We start from the raw sequence: 6,000 nt of genomic DNA, 5'->3' as shown, positions 1-6,000 counted from the left end.
TTATTAAATGAAGTATACAAATCTTGAAGTCATATGTGTATAAGTGACACCGACAGAAAAGTGAAGGACTAAATTGATTGAGAACTATGTTACGTAAGGGAATAAATTTAAGAGAAGATTTGAGTGGTCCAGGATCGTTGGAAATCATTGTTGGCTGGAAAAGATGAAAAGAAATACATGAATTGGTGCAAGAGCTAAGAGTTAAGCCCAAAAGTTATACACCCATGAAAAGTGTAATGAGGTTCGGTATCAAGGAAAAGTTGAACAGAAGGAGTTTCTGTAGATCATGCTAAGATTCAAGCTGTGAGTGAGTGACCTACTCCAAAGAACGTGTCCGATACTTGAAGTTTTATAGGCCTAGATGACCATTATAGGAGGTTGTGAAAGACTTTTGGAAGAAAGCAAAACCAATGACCAACTTGTTGAAAAAGGAATCGAAATTCAAGTGAAGTGAGAAATGTGAGGAAACTTTCTAGATTTAGCTGTTGTCGCGTCAATTGAAACCTTATAAGGCTAATTACCAAACCCATGACCTAGAGTTAGCTGTTATGGTGTTATCTACGAATATTTGGAGACATTACCCTTATAGGGCAACATATAAGATCCTTACCGAGAACAAAAGTCTGAAATTTTGGCAATAAGGTCCAGTTGAATCTTGGGGACAACATTGAAAATGAATATTTCTTTCCGCCCTGCAACCAATAGACAGATTGAGATTACTAACGGAATTTATGTTGAAAACCTGTGTTATTGACTCTAAGGGTAATTGGGAAAGCCACCCAGGTTCGATTGAATTTTCGTGCATCAATAGTTACCATGCAAGCATTACGATGTCACCTGTTGAGGCATTGTGTGGAAAGAAGTGTAGAAATCCCACTTGCTATGATTTTAGTGGAAATATAGCTTTGGGGGCATGATTCGTTGAAGTAGAAATATCCAAAGTCATTCCCTGGGGTGAGTTACGAGGGCGTAACTCGTTTTCTTTAAGGGGGTAGAATGCGATAGAAATTCGCGCTTTTTACCTATTTTTATGGTATTTTTATGCATTTTATGCTTATTTTTAGCAACCTTTACAAGTTGATGCAAAGCAAATAGATTCTCCGCATAAGAAAAGGTGTTCATGAGTAACACAAACAGCTTTGAGTTGGCAAAATAGTGCACTTAGGTGGCACAAATACTTCTTTAGTATGAATAAGTTGAAAACTTTTGAAAAAGGTGTGAATTTCCCTGTCAAGTTTCGGGACGAAACTTCTTTTAAGAGGGGTAGATTGTAATCCCCCGTAATTTTATACATTTTATATTTTTATTTTAACGTATAGTTAATTATATTTGAATAGAATTTACGAATTTTAGAAATAAATATTTAATTAACGAATATTTATTTTTATACGTTTTAAATGTTTTAATGATTTATGCAATGTAAAATAATTTTAGAATTCTATGTTGAAAAGACTTTGAATTTCGAAAACACATTTGAAATTGGGAAACCAAGCCTAATCGATTTTGGATTCAAATACTAAAAGTAAATCCTAATCCTAGCCCAAATTGGTGAAGCCCAAAACAAATAAACCCAAAATAAACCCATAACTCTCTCTCCTCTCCTTCACTCACGTAAAACTCAAAGGAAACAAAAACCCTCTTTCCCTCTTCTTCCTGCTGCACGTGAACAGGAACCTCAAGCCCCTCTTCTCGTCGCCGCCGTCCAGCCGACCACCGTCGTCCTTTACCGAAGCCTCAGCCGCCGGTAATCCTCCCTCTCCTTCTCTCTCTTTCGTTCTCTTAAACTCCTTGGTCTTGGTTGCACACCCATTAATAGTTACTCTGTTTTTGTTCTCGCTCAGCCTCCGCGCCACCGCAGTATCCGCCCAGTCATTGCTGCGCCGCCGCGTCCTTCGCCCACACCAGAAACCTCTCCTCTCCCTTCGTTCTCCTCCACGCACGCAACGACATTCCCTTCTCTCGTTGCTTCTTTCTTCCTGCCCCACAAACTCAGCCGTCGCTGCACGGCCACCGCAACCACCAGCAGCGTCACTCAGCCGCTGCACCACCTGCCCGCTTGTTGCCGCACCACCTTGTCCACCGGCAGCTTCTTGTTTTCTCTCTTTGGTTATTTCTTAAACCCTAAGTAACTAATTATTTTAATTAATTATAATTGTTAATTGAAATTATGTTATTGATATTAAATTCATAATTTTTATGGTTTGAACATGATTTTCAGATGTTGGTTGAGTTTATAAACGAATTAATTTCAAGTTTTGGTTGATTGAATTATAAGTTAGGGCTTATTATGATTTATTAATTTGAATTATGTTTCATTAATTTGAATTATGTTTCTTGAATTAAAGTGATGATTTTGTAATTTAAATTATAAATTTCAGATTATGCAAATTATATAATAAAGTTATTAATTTTCAGATTATCAAATTACTTTGAAATATGAATTTTGATTGTTTAAAGTATGAAATTCAAGGTTTTTATGATTTTTAATCATGATAGGTTGAGTATGAATTATTGAATTGGTTGTTTTGAGATACTAGGAACGTAGATTGACCTTGGTGAAGCTTTTAAATGAATTTATATTGCTGAAAATTTAAAGTACGATGTTTGCAAAAGTTTTCAACGAATTTCAATAATTAATATAATAATTATGATGCTAGGAAACCAAATATTCAAGTTTCGATATTGAAAAATGTTCTAATTATGTTTAGGAAGGGTTTGAAGCTCCCTAATGTTGTTGAAAATTCAATATGAATTGATATGAGTCTATATTGGTTGTTGTTAGGTGGAGAATTCTCCGTAGGCGACTTTTGAATTATTAAAGTGGTCTTGCAGTTTGTTTACACAAGGTACGTACATACCTGCGTGCTTGGAATGTGTGCTAATTGTTGAAATCATGTTGATATTATTGTTGAACTTGGTGATGTTGATATTATAGACAAACTTGGTTATATGGAATGTGCATGTTTAATACTGTTGGACAAACTTATTGAACTTATTTTGCACTATAAGAACTGTAACATGTTAGTATGGATGTTTGATACAAACATGTTGGTTGGGGACACTAGATTATTCTATATGATTGGGTTGGATCAATTGGTTGTTGTTCCCTTTCTATCTTTTCACTACTTTATAAGGGCGGAGGACCTTGTTTAGTAAGTTGAAACTTTATGCCCATATACAGGGTTGCTCATGGTTAAAGGAAAGGTTGGTTAAGTTGGAATGAGTCTTGATTGATGCTTTTATGATCACTTACTTAATTCCAAGATAAAAAAAAACAGTTGTGAACAAATGTGAATTGTCTGTCTTATGTAATGGTTGAGTCATAACGGGATCTCAATTTGTAAATCATGTAAAGTGAAACTGAATAGCAATAGCTTTAGACTGTGCACGTCTGAAGTGACGGACAAACAGGAGTTGGGGTTCATGGTGGTAGCCCATGGCCTTTAATTCGGACCGGATTGATCACCGTGTCCTATTTTTATTTAAACGTTCCTCGATATCGCAGGTCACTGAGGTTACGGAGTCGCGCCCGTACCTCGTCTTCCTTAGTGAAGACTTCTGGATGGTCAACTCGGTCCATTGTCTATTTCAACTAAAATAATATTATTGCTAAAAGTCTAGCCTAGTCTAGTCTGGTCAAGTATGGTCGTCAAACTATCATGTTTTGTCTGCCCTTGTTTGTGTTCATTAGTATCATGTTAGGGTTGTTCGTTTAATAGAATCATGTTAGGATTATTATTGATTTAGTATGTAGTACTCAGCTTTGCTGATTACGTGCTTTTGCTTGTGCATGTTGATCATGGCTATGCCTTATTGATCCTGTGATGACCCAATCTTTGGTGAGCAGTCTCTAAGGATCAATAAGCATTGTCCATCTGCAGGTTTGAAGATGTTGCATCATTGGGATCGGGAATAGAGAGCTTGTATTTAGTTTTGATTTGCTAAGTTGACTTGGGTTTGTTTAAATGGACTTTAAACTTGTCATACTATTTATATTTCCTTATTTTCGTTGGTTGATTTTTGAGACTAAACCTGTAATCGATTATTTATAAACCTAAAGTTAGTTTTATGTTTTCCGCTGCAAAATTCTGAATAAGCCGTTACGTTTTCACACGGGCGATAATGCCTTGATAATTCTCTATGTTTTATATTAAAAGGTTATTTTAGAAAAGAGAGAATTGTCGGGGTGTTACAATTGATGTAGTAACCCGGGGTAGAGTTTTCAAAACCCGGCATGAACCGACCATATCCGTAACCAACCGAAACCCAAATTGTTATTAAAATAGGAAACCTGTAACACGACATGGGCCCGATGAAATCGATAAACGATTTTGACCTAGTATTGTATGACCCAAACCCGACACCCGACCTGAAGATAACCGATAACTGAATTAACCCGACCCGATACTGATCCGAATCCGATTCAACACCCTATCTGATACCAACCCGAACCCGATTCTAACTCATTGAAACTTGTTATTTGCTTGACTTGTGACAACTCGATACACAATTTTACCCGATATGTTGACAACCCGAACTTCCATTGACCATATCAAATAGTAATTAACTTCAACCATAAGTCTATATGACAGGCTAAAGTCGTATCACCTAATCAAAGATAAACCTAAAATCACTAGCTAAATAGCAAGGGAAGTCAGGGTCGAATCCACAGGGAAACAACGTTCTTTCTACTATTAAACGACAAGTCTAGACTATTGGGAATAACAAAAAGGGTTGATTTGGTTGATTAATATACTACGACAATAATAAAATACGAAAATATCAATATTAAAAGAATCTAGGGCGACGGTTCACCACAAATGCAGACTAGGGATTGACGACAGATAATAATAAACAATTAATGACCATAACTAGGAAAACATGCATCTCTCGAATCTTATGAATTCCTTAGGAAATTACAACTAGCAGGCTCTCGCTATGTACTAGAAATAAATCCTGTCTATAACCACAGATCATGAACATCAGATTTATACCTCTTGGCGCATAATCTAAGATTCATCAAATTCAATCAAAATAGTCCGGCCGAACAGAATTGACGAACAAACAAAACAAGCTATAGAAATTATAGTTAAAAATAAGAATTTTTTTTTTAATCAATCCCCAATCATACATTTATGGATCCCCTAAACCCTAGAAATTAGACTACTCACTCATATTAATAATAAGCAAATAAAATAATATTATAGAAAACATGATTGAAGACAAATAATAAAATAAAGAACTAAACGAAATTGAATAATAAAGATAAGGAATGAATTAATACCTAATTGACGAACAAGGAAATAATTGAAAGATTAAAACTTGAATTGAAACTAAAATTAAGTGTTGACAAAGTTGTATGAGTAAAAACTAAGTTAAAGTTCTAGTACTAGGAAATAGAATACGGAAAATTACGAGAGAGTTTACTACCAAAAGCTAATTTAATATATATAGCCTCCCCCTTAAACCTACGTAGAGAAACGAACAAAAGGAATACGGGTTGGGGCCGAAAACCTGGCACCCCGGTTTGTGAGAACCGGCCGGTTTTCGGTCCTTCCCAGCATAGAAAACCTACAGGTAGCGAAAACCTGGCATCCAGGTTTGTGAAAACCTGCCGGGTTTGAGCCTAAAATTAAAATCCTCCTTTTTTCAAAACCTGCCGGTTTTCAGAACCCGGCCGGTTTTCGGTGCAAAACTGCACAAAATCTCTATCTTCAAAACGTCATAACTCCTTCGTTATTTATCGGAATTAGGCAAATGACCACTCGTTGGAAAGATCTTGAAATTTAGAATCCAACCCAATTAAAATCACTGCATTTGGAGTTGTATAACTTGGGTTATGATCAAAAGAGTGGACGAGAGTCGCTTTTCTACTTCTTTCACTATTCGCTTTACTTGTTAACTCTTCCAACTCAATGTTTGTGCTCTCGAAAGTACATAATCTCTTGTATTGATTCAAATGAGTAGGAAATGCACAAAAATATGCTAATTTCTACAATG

General features: G+C 36.0%; 1 long non-coding RNA gene across 1 annotated transcript; it reads left to right on the top strand.

Moving 5' to 3' along the window:
* Window positions 1-1,316: 1,316 nt before the first annotated feature.
* Window positions 1,317-4,076, top strand: LOC130461984 (uncharacterized). The gene is made up of 4 exons (XR_008922066.1): window positions 1,317-1,744; window positions 1,842-2,106; window positions 2,783-2,846; window positions 3,848-4,076. It is a non-coding gene; the product is annotated as an uncharacterized lncRNA (long non-coding RNA).
* Window positions 4,077-6,000: the final 1,924 nt, after the last annotated feature.

Source organism: Spinacia oleracea, chromosome 5, assembly GCF_020520425.1.
Source record: "Spinacia oleracea cultivar Varoflay chromosome 5, BTI_SOV_V1, whole genome shotgun sequence".
NCBI lineage: Eukaryota > Viridiplantae > Streptophyta > Magnoliopsida > Caryophyllales > Amaranthaceae > Spinacia > Spinacia oleracea.
This window is presented reverse-complemented; position numbering and strand designations above follow the sequence as displayed.